Here is an 11,244-nt window from a genome sequence, read left to right as displayed (position 1 = left end):
CCGTCCACAAGTACACGAAACCAAGGAGTGTCATTTGACCTGCCACTTTCCCTTTTAGCCATAAATGTTCCTTGCACTCCTGCTTGACCCTTTGCCAGTCTGTACTTTTATGAATGAATGCCCCAATACCACCCCCCTTTCTGCTGCCTTCTGTTCTATTACAATACTCCCACGCGTAGTCCGGATTGTTCGGAGGTTGTTCCATGTCCCTGAGATGTGTTTCTACAAAACCGTATACCATCGGCCTCTCTTCCCTTAGCTGCTCTTCTATCTCTTCCCACTTCAGCCTGTTCCTACCACCCTGCATGTTAATATACCCTATGTCTGAATTGGCTCGGCGCTCGTGGCTACGTCTATTTATGCCCCGGACTCTACGTATCTTTGATATTGGTGCCACTTTGGAATCGTATCTGTCCATACCACCTGTCGAAGAGTCTCCCTGGTTGTTTTCCTCGTTACTAGCTATCCTGCACCCCGAAGGGCTCGCTTGCCCCCCAAAAAAGCTACTGCGCGTCCTGAAAGTCGCCAACCCACCTCATGACCTAGCCGCCCATCGAAGTGAATTCTGTCTCGTTGAAAACCCCCCCACCTATGCACCTCTCTGTTTATTTCCACCACCTCAAAGCCTTTCTCCCGACTCATCCGCCATATCTCTTGGTTTGCGTTGACCACCGCTCTTTGCAGGTTGCTATCACGCACCGGTACCTCCGGTATCGTGCATATCACTACCTGCACCTTAGGAGAAGTGGCGCGCATGTGATCGACGCCTTTCGCCAGTGTGGCTGCTAGTCCTGCTGCATCTTCATTTAGGACATCGTTTAAACCGCTTGAAATTATCACGAGGTTGCGTCTATCAGCTGTCGTTTTGAGCTTTGCGCTCGCTTGCTTCATGACTGCTTCCAGCTTGCATCCTGGGAACGCCCCTACTGCAACCCTCTTGTCACCTCTTACCCTCTCTTTGATGGCTTCTGTGCATCGATTTAAATTTGAGTCCCCGGCGATTATCACATGCTGTGACTTTTCCGCTGGAGTGTTCTGCACCTGGGGGCTACTTGCACCTGTGACGCCGGCTCTTTTGTTCCCTTCCTGCCCCACCACTACCTCGCTGAAGCTGGGCCTTGCGACAGTTGAACCGGCTAAACCTGTTTTTTCCAAGCTTGCTTGCTTTTCCTTCTCCACCGTTCTGGTTGCCGGTTCCCTACTGTTCTCTCGGTAGGTCGCTTCTTTGTTCAGCTTCGCTAGCCCTTCCTCGGCGGACTTCAGTCTTTCTCCCATTGCCCTCGTTTTTTCTTGCTCTGTCGCCAACGCAGTCTCGAGTTTGGCGATTCTCATCAGCAGTTCACTCTGGGCAACCATCATTTTCTCCATTTTTTCCTCGACCTCACATTGCCTACTCTTCGCGTCAGCCTCTTCTCCATTCGCTTCTACGCTTGGGTCCACTTTCAAACCCACTCCACATCCTGAACACTTTACAGTCTTTTTAACCATATGCGAAATTGCGAAATTAACACCGCCATCTAGTGAACGCAGCAGGTACCCTATCCGCCATTTTGATGCTGGCGAGGCTCGACCACTACACACGGGCGACCCGCATGCGAGCGTACCACGGAACGTACGCGCTTCGACGCTTCGACTGTCGCAGTCAGATTTTTTTTTTTGCTGGCGAAATGCCAGTACACTGCTGTGTACCGCTGTGCAAGCAGCGCGGAGTCACAGACAGCGATGGGAGCAAGGTATGTGGCATGAATTACGTTTTTGCAACGATCATTTAAACGAAAAACGGGGTATGGCGTGCAGAAGCTTTATGGGCACATTCTAGGTTGCATGAATCTCCGCGGTGCACGGGCTGCACGAGAGCAATGCAGGACTAACCATTTTTCTGTGTTACTCAGACAGGCCGTGTTTTTATAGGTTTGTCAGCTTTGCGGCTAGGTGTTTTCACTACGTCGGCCCTCTCCACGACAGTGGTGCTCTTCGATTTACCGTCTCGGACTCGCCGAGAAGCTGTCCGGCATTCGAATTTCCCTATGGCTTCGGGGAATCCTCGGACTACCCGCGGCGAGTCCGAGATGGTAAATCGAAGAGCCCCGGTGATTCTCTGCAGTCGAGTGGAGAGTGCGCCGCTGCTGTTGGGGTAACTAGTGTGATAGAACCGAATTGTTAGGACGGGCTGTTTTGTGATGAGATTACACCATGTAGGTAGACGACGTATAAATGTTATTTTTGAAGGTGATTGCGCACAGAGACGTGTAGAGCTTCCGCTACTCCGAGTAACATGCCGTACACGCATCCTAGAAAGGCAACTCGGTTGCTTGTCCGCGTTTAGGCTCCGTTGTGTCCCCAAGTACGGTCACCGCGCAGCAATAAAACTGTCATTCGGAAGATGAGGGCTATGCCCACTTTCAAACAGAAAAGTATCTGCTCAGGCGCTTAACTTCAGTTCCCCCAACGTGCGCGGATGCAACTTTTCCATTCGGTCCTCTCTCACCGATATTCCTTTACCAACGAAATAAAATCGAAAAGATAGCGGGGCGCGCTGCCGTAGGTTTGGAAAACTGGCACCATGAGTATCGCCAGGGCTTGACTGAATGACGTTCTGCATGAGTTCAGAGCGCGGCAGTTCCATTTATTCGTGAGACGGCATTCATTCTCTGCATTTTAGTCTCTTCGGCTCAGTTGTGTTGCAACTGTTTGGTTGTGTTGCAACTCACCTCACCTGAAAAATGTTTCATGTTGCATTATCAAACATACAGCTGTGGAGGCAGCCATAACTTAGTTGTACGGGATTCTGCCTTTTGGCTGCCTTAGACTCGCAGATCATAGAAACCTTTGAAGCTACCTGGAGATAAAAAATAACTGATTTAAATTCCCCCCAGTGTCCACAAGTGACTAATGCCTCTTAAGGCTTGCTGTGAAGGGCCATATCTAGGAAAGGCTGCTAGAAAAGGGGAGTGTGCGCAGAAAAAACTGAGGGGGGTGGGTCACATTACAAGTGCATCATTAGTCCTGCAATGCACGTATTAGTTTGACCTCTATTGTTTGTGAGATGAATTTGTGATAGTGCCTGTGTTTGTAAACAACAATCAAACAGCTAAGAGAAACCTAGCTCATGACGTCGCACTGAATGTTTGTTTGCTTATATCTTGTAGGTATCCTTCCACCGCTTTCCGAAAGATGCAATGATATACAAGAAGTGGATTGTTGCGATCAAGAGGGATGAAGGCCCGGAATTTCAAGTCGGCAAGTCAACGAAGGTCTGCTCGAAGCATTTTAGGTCATCGGACTTTATACCTAGCGTTGCGAGTGGCCGCAGCCTCCTTCGGGACTCGGCAGTTCCGTCAGTTTTTGCTTTTTCCAAGGAAAAGAAAGAACGGAAGCCCCCAAAGCCACGTGCTTCACCACAAGTAAGAAGCCAAAACCCGGTTCTAGGCCCAGGAGTGCTAGGCGATGAGCTTATGCATAGCCCAGATGAAGTGAAGGCAGCACCGGTAGGTCTAGAGGAACCCACTAGGCTCAACAGCTCACTTGAAGGTGAAAATGCACGTTTGGCCGAAACGATAAAACAGAAGAACAACGAAATCGCGCGGCTCCGAGATGAGCTTTGCCAAATCAAGGAGCAGCTTGTTGCTGCAAAAGGAATCATCGGGCAACTGGGCTTTGAAAAGGCGTCCTTGAGTTGCCAACTTGCTGCTGAAAGAGAACGAACGGCTCCCTTCACAGTGGAACGGTTCAAGGACTGCGACGAAGACATGCTATTTTACACTGGGCTGCCAAGCTACAACCATTTCAAGAAACTTCTGGTCTACTTGAACCCCGGTGATGATGGGTGCAACGTTCTACGTTCAGAACGTACAGAAAGCAGTGAACCCAGATCATCGCGAGGGCGGAAGAGAAAACTAAGCACGGAAAATGAGCTGTTTTTGGTGCTAGTCCGACTGCACCTCGGCCTGTTTGAAGATGATTTGGCTCACAGGTTCTGCATTGCCCAGTCAACTGTGTCCCGAATATGCACATCGTGGATTAACTTCCTGTATGCCAAACTAGGCCTGTTACCTCTGTGGGCTCCTAGAAGAATTGTAGATGCTACAATGCCACCCGAGTTTAAGGAAAAGTATTCATCGACTCGAGTAATCCTGGACGCCACGGAAATACAGTGCGAGGTGCCATCATCCTTGTCCCTACAGTCTACAACGTACTCCCCGTACAAGTCGAGCAACACATTCAAGGGACTCATCGGCGTCCTGCCTAATGGCCTTGTCGCCTTTGTGTCAGAGCTTTTCACAGGATCCAGCTCAGACAGAGAGTGTGTGATTAGGAGTGGCTTTTAGACTTGAAGTTTGACGACGAAGATGCTGTTATGGCAGATAAGGGCTTTCGCATCGAAGATCTCTTGGAAAAGAAAGGAGTGAAATTGAACCTGCCGCCGTTCCTGAAGGGTGGCACATTCTCACCTGAGGAAGTGAAATCTACAAAGGAGATTGCTGCTTTGCGGATACACGTGGAGCGGCGGATACAGCGGATAAAGGCATTCCACATTTTTGATAGACCCATACCGTTAACCTTGGCTCCACTGATTAACCAAATTTGGACTGTGACGGCAATCCTGAGCAACTTCCAGTCTTCTCTCATGCAACAGTCAAGTGGCAAACCGCAACAAGAGCCTTAGATGTGGCAAGCTAAAAAATTACGCCCTTTCCCACGAGGGGATTCCTGCGAAGGACGCGGAGCGTAACGGGGCTCCATCTGAACAGCACTTTGCGACTTATCACAAAGTATATATTTTTGCAATGCACCAATGAAGTGCAAGTGGTTTTTTTTTTTCAGCGCATGCACTTGCTTTCACGAGACGAGCCCGCTTCCCCTTTAAAAGCTCTGAAGCGACAGTGTTGCTGGTGTCCTCCTGGGCCGGCACGAGCCCCGACCATGAGATGGCTCCTGGAGCGACAGTGTTGCCGGCGTCTTCCTGGGCACATGCGCAGGTGGCGTGCGGACGACGGACTATGGAGGGACAGAGCCCAAGCCTAAGATGCATTCGCAGTTACGCTCCGCATCTAAAAGAACACACAGCACTTGGCACGTTTTAATGCACCGACGACTGATGATTGACTGGTTGTGAGGTGTAACGTGCCGACGCTACACAGGCGATGAAGCACGCCGTAGTGGAGGGCTCCGGAGTAATTCTGATCACCTGGGGGTCTTTAACGTGCACTGAAATCTCAAACACGCAGGCAATTTCACTTTCCGCCTCAGTCCGAAAAGCGGCTGCTCCGGCCAGGAAACGAGCCCACAAATGGAGGATGACTGCAGGATCAAAAGGGAGATGACAGCACGGACCGTGAAACTGGTAATCTGCAGCTGTGTGACTTGAGCACTCAGGGGCGCCACGTGCGCGAACAAAAAGCCTTGAGCAAGAAGGCAATGTTGTGCGCTGTTAAGTTGCTGCTCACTGTGTGATTCGTTCAAAGACGTAACCACCAAACTTGTACTCACCATGTAAATACTTGTGCAATTTTTTTTCCTGGTCATCTCCGGACACCATTCACGCTACCAAAAGGCTCCCGAACCTGGATTCACAGCAGTACTTTGTCAAGCTCTATTATTATTTCTTCGCTCATTTGTAATCCTTCCTTATTGTTCATATACTGTGTTGTGTTTGTTAACCTACCTCAAGTTGACTCTCATTGTAACAAATCTCGCAAAGATTGACTATAAACTGGTTTTGTTTTGTCCATGTGCAGCTCAATGGCAGAAGATGTGGTTGTGTCCAGTCATGACATGCTTTTGGTTACCACAGACTAAATTTTAAGTAATCTAGTCCAAAAAAATGCTCACAAAGGGATTGAGTGGTGCTAGCATGTACATTATAACTTATTTGGATGAGATAAGAATTTAATTCGCAGCATTGCAATGTGGCCCACAATCATAGCTTTCCTCCCCCCCCCCCCCTTTAGGCATGTTTCGTTGCCTTTTTTTGCTTTTTTTGAGGCCGTAGCACTTCTGTGTATCGCTGTGTATCACATGTTAAAACATGTGGAGCTGTCCACCTTGAATGGCTAGAAAGGCGCACTCGCTGCGTGCGGAGTATTTCTCTATTTCAAAAAAAAAAGTGCAGGAACACAAAAGTACATGTCCCTTGTGACTCTGTAGCATGTGGTTAAGAAAACTGCTACGTTGTGTTTGCGTCTCTTCCTGCAATATCACTCAAACTGATGCGTTACAAAGCATCACTATGCCTGAAAAATGGTGTTTTTCTGAACTTTCATCGGCGAGATTTTAAATTATTCAAGATTAAATCGAGCGAGTGTGAGCTCACGTACAATATCTATATTCTCTTAGACGTATCCAAAACTTTTAAGGGCTCACTAAGTTCTGTATGAATACAAGCAACTGGATGCTGCAAGTATGTACTAAGATTCATTAAACACTGCTTAAAAAACCTTGGATGGGAGTATAATAATAATAGGTATGGCATGCAATCTTTTATCTTTACCCAAAATATGATGCATGAGATTTTTCATTTCCTTATTGTGGTCTCCACAACTTGTGCTGTGGCAATGTGAAGTCTAGTGAAAAAAGTGAATCTGAAAAAATTCTTGCACGAAATCAGCCTGTGTATGTTTGGTTCACAATAAAGCAGCCAATGTTTTTATTTCCACATGTCCGCAAAAGGAAATTTTTTTGTCTCAAGGTATTATGTTGTGTTGCCTTCTCTGCGTTGAGATTTTGGTGCACGTTAAGATGCCCAGGCAGCCAAGACAATTTGCAACCATCCATTACAGGGCACAGTATTGCCCAGATGCACAAATGGCAAGTAAAGCTCGGAGCGTTATTTTTTTAGTATTGAAAAATCCTCTGGCACGAAGGTAGCACCGAGTTACCTCTTGGCTAGGGTGTGCAGGTATTGTGCACGCCTCATAGGTTAGGTGTAGCCTTGGTGCACTAATCAGCTGAAATCTGGAAGCTTCACTGATTACCGCCTGGCAAGATGGGGCAGCATTTGCTCAAAGAAGAAGGCATCAAGCTTTTTGCGCATATCCTCCCACTCGTTCCTGTCGAACCAAATGCGCTCAATGCCAATCCACTTTTCCGAACACACGACAAAATCGCCCCACAAGCAGCCAGTGAGGGCCATCTGCCCAAGCACCTGAGCATAATACTCATGGTCTCTGTCCAGCTGCGGTTCACCATTTTCCCCGAACACTAAGGAAAACTTTTTTTCTTCGCTTCCTCTGGCTCAGAGTCTTTCAGAGAATGGGGGCACTTGACCTCCAACACACCATATGAAAGTTCTTCCGGGTCGTACACGAGTCCGTCTGGTGTTGCACCCAACCAAGGGCACACAGGGTCTACCACAAGGCCCCAATGCTGCACTGACACATAGTGCCCGTAGCTGTTCATGACAGCTATATACCTATCTTTGGCCATGTTCTCATTCCTTATGCCATATTGCACCGGACGGACGTGCGTGAGGTCCTTCGGCTTAATGAGGTTACGGAGGCCCTTCTCCGTCCATGCCTGCCACCTGACGACGTGGCCGAAAGTTGACGCTGTCAGTCGATTGGCCCGTGCCTGTCGCCAGCGTTCACTGAGCCGCTGCTGCCTTGAGTTCAGCTCGAGGTCCCGAGCTTCTTCTTGTGACAGCTGGATCTCCTGCACAATGTGGAAGTAAATATAATGAGAAAGCGCTAGAAACTTTTAACGGCTCAGAGCTTGCATACACTGTACCCAATCAGCTTTCCTGCAGCCTAGCTGGTATGCCAATGTTTGTTTTCGGTACCGTGCTGCACTAAGATTAATAGCCAGTCATCAAAAGACAGATTTAGGAGCCACTTTTAGGAGAGTCAATGGCATGAATGGCAGAACAGCAGCAGCAATGAAATTGTGCTTTTTAATAAGAACAGGCAAGAGAGGAGCACAGTTGCCGGTTTTTTAAGCAAAGCTTGGATAGCTAGGGTTCCATATATTTTTTGCATTTGGATATAGAAGCTCATGAGGCTGCAAATGTTTTCAAAGCGCAATACAATAAAAAGAAGTCCACACGTGTGTCCCCTCATGTTTAAAATGGCATATGCAGTGGATGGTGACCGCGCACATAAAAAAAAACGGGGTGTTTGTCGTCCTCGCAAAAGTAGCTAGAGATTTGGGCTTGAGAGTGGCACACACCCCAACCGAGGCATCGGTGTTTGCACCACAGAATGAATGCGCACCTGAGTCGGCCTCCACCACCTGCCGCCGCAGCGTTAGCGCCCGGTCATCCCTATTCTAAAGCTCTATTGTTATAATGCAGGTTTGACAAAATCAGAGGACATGCAATCGACAGTGGCCCCAAGTTCGATTAAGTGTAAGTCTTGGTTTACATTACACTGATGCATTGAAATTAATCAAAATACGGATATTGGGTGGTAAAGCTAGCAAATAGCAAATGTTAGCCTGTAGAAGCACATATGAGTGAGACTGTTTAATAGCCACACAGCTTAACATCCTTCAAAGCGTAGAACATAAAGCAATGATCTGCGCTGATAAAATAAAGCACAGCATTAGTGCTGGGTTTGCCTGTAGTTTAAAATTGCTTAACCACTATCATCACCGGGGCCATTGTCTTGGCATTTGTAACATTTGGTGGAAGCAAATAGGGCATTCATAATTTTCTCGCTTTCTCTTTTTACAGAGGACTGCATAAGAATATTTCTAGGCTGCATGTGCTCTACATCTAGGTCCACCTAATCAGTTAAAAGCATGAATGGTACACACTCCACCAGTGCAGAGAGAAGTATCTTTTCTATACTGCACTTACAGTCAACACCCTCCATTCTTCAGCCGTGAATCTGCCGGGCAAGGGTGGCTGTGAGGCTCCGTCACTAAACAGAGTCAAAGCTGGCACTGGTGTCACGGTGGCTGCCCCTTGCGAAATGCTCGGTGACATCCACGTAGTGAAGCCTGCAGGGAGTTTTGCCTGCTGGTACGACAGTGCAGACCCCGCAGGCGCAGGCCCAAGCTTTGTGTCCACTGACGGCCCCCCAGCAGCAAGGAGAATGGCAGCAAAGTTGAAGGTCCCGAGGCTCTGGAGGTCCTCTCCCAGGCTATAGATCGCTTCAAGGTGTTGCTGCTCCTTTTGCTCCTCAGCCCGCGCATCAAAAAGTCGCACGGGCATTGGCATGCCCATGCCACCCTCACGTGGACTCCGCCAGTCCACGTTCTGCACGGCCATAGGCCTGATGCCTTGTCGTCGGGGGCGCCTCCATTGCTGCGGCAACTCGGTGCATGAAAGCTGTGGTGGTGCCTCTTTGAAGCCCTTCTGCTTCAGCAGAACAAGGAGGCGCAGAGCCGCAAGAATGTGGCTGCAGGCACCACCAGCCCCAGCGGGGCACTCACAAGTAGAATCTGCCACTGCTCCACTGTCGCTTTTCAAAGCCAAGCTGACTTTGTACGGCCGCCCACTCTTCTTCTGGCTTCGGTAGCACGTGGCACGTGCATAGACAATCCCGAAACTGTAAGAGCAACAACAACAACAAAAAAAAAGAACTTTGTAAGCTGCACACAGTCAAGTTTGTCATCTTTTTACCGAGTGCCATATCACAAGTACGAATAAAGCTGTCGTGGCACTTGCCATGACAGCTTTATGCAAAGCAACAAGGTTATGCAACCTACTCTCCACAAAGTAATGACTATGTCATTCGGGGAAACCCCTGCGCAGCTGACGTTACAGTGCAATAATACAAAACCTGCATGAAGTGCTTCGATGTGAACAACCTCTAGTGGAACATAAAAAAACGCTGCTTTTTATTGACGAGTTGGAAAACCACATGCCAATGCTGCTGAAAAATCTCCAAACCAACATGCACCGAATGAATCAGGTTTTTAAGGAGTCCCACTGTTAACTTACGTTGACACTTGCGGTGGATCAGTTCCGTTCTTTCTAGCTGTCCTTGTAGACCTGTTTAGTCTAATTGTTTAGTGAACAAACTAGCGTACGTCGTGTTTTATATAAAGCAGCATGCGCACTCGTAAAGGCAGCACATTATATTAGACCAGTAATGCATACGTGCGGACGCGAAATTTGTTTGCGCAAAAAACTGTTTTCATAGTACGAGCGATGTCCTTCAAGGCATGCACACTGCACCACCGGAACAGCTGCGAAGTTCCTGCGCGACCACGCCTGCTGATCGGACGTGCTAAAAATAAATGCCAAACCATAGCCTCCTCTTGCCAAGCCATAATGACAAGTTATCCAAGCACGTGAGCACGCGTAGTGAAAGAAACACGCAGTGACATGACCGACCTCGCCGAGAACGCCCGCACGACGTTAACATCGGCGGCACTATTTGTACGTTGCTCCAAAAAGAAAAGCACTGCATGCTTTCAGAAGGTTACACAAAACGTCGCTTACCTACCTTGTGTCACAGGCGTTGGTCACAACCGACGACGGCAAGGTGTACGCTTCCACGGCGAAGGCATAAGATTTTGTTTGCTGCTTGGATGACGTCGGCGCCTGGTTTATTAGGTCCGCTACAGTGTCGTTCGATATATACGGCAAGTTTTCTAAACGGTTTGTCCACATCACATGTTCGGGCACTGGGAAACGTCTTGCTGTGGCCATCGCAGTAGCTCAGCGCAGTGAAGCGGGTGTTCAGAAGTCGTACGGCCGTACTAGCGAACGCGATTCCGTCGACCGCTCGCCCACATTAAAATGACGGCGGGGTCGAAGTGAACAGTGTTGCCAGAGCACAAAGCAATTTCGCATATGGTCTATTGAGAAGAGAATGCGGGTTACCTGATTTCAACAGCGGTAGCACCTTCCTCACCTTCCAATCTGCGGGCAAAGTCGAGCACTCAATAGACTGGGTGAAAAGGTACATAAAAAATACAAAGGAGTACACAGCAGTATTTATCAGAAATTTCGAATTAATTTCGTCCGCTCCACAGGAAGAGGATAGTTTTAAACTATGAATTAACTTTAACATCCCCGCAAAATCGACAACAAGTGGATCCATGGGGAAAAAAATCTTTTTTGCGCATGTACGGGACTGTGTCAGTACAGCAGTCAGAAAATGACTTTGCAAAGGCGTCATTTAGAACCATGCAACATTCTTCATTGCTCATGGTGCAACCACCAGTATCTGTAAGAGATATGTTATTTTTCTTTTTATTTGAATAGTGCTCCAAAATTTCGATGGATTAGTAGAAAAAAGGGAAGGTAGATATGTATTAAAGAAGACGACCTTTGCTTCTCTTAACGCGATGCAA

General features: G+C 48.1%; 1 non-coding gene and 1 pseudogene across 1 annotated transcript; one reads left to right on the top strand and one right to left on the bottom strand.

The window, feature by feature from the left end:
* The first annotated feature begins 1,699 nt into the window (after window positions 1-1,699).
* LOC142775952 (uncharacterized) lies at window positions 1,700-4,731 on the top strand (annotated as a pseudogene).
* Window positions 4,732-5,973: 1,242 nt separating this feature from the next.
* LOC119163046 (uncharacterized) lies at window positions 5,974-10,859 on the bottom strand. Its single transcript, XR_012887176.1, has 3 exons — window positions 10,392-10,859; window positions 8,795-9,488; window positions 5,974-7,650 (listed from the first exon to the last, which is right to left on the bottom strand). It is a non-coding gene; the product is annotated as an uncharacterized LOC119163046 (transcript).
* Window positions 10,860-11,244: the final 385 nt, after the last annotated feature.

This window comes from Rhipicephalus microplus, chromosome X (assembly GCF_043290135.1).
Source record: "Rhipicephalus microplus isolate Deutch F79 chromosome X, USDA_Rmic, whole genome shotgun sequence".
Lineage (NCBI taxonomy): Eukaryota > Metazoa > Arthropoda > Arachnida > Ixodida > Ixodidae > Rhipicephalus > Rhipicephalus microplus.
This window is presented reverse-complemented; position numbering and strand designations above follow the sequence as displayed.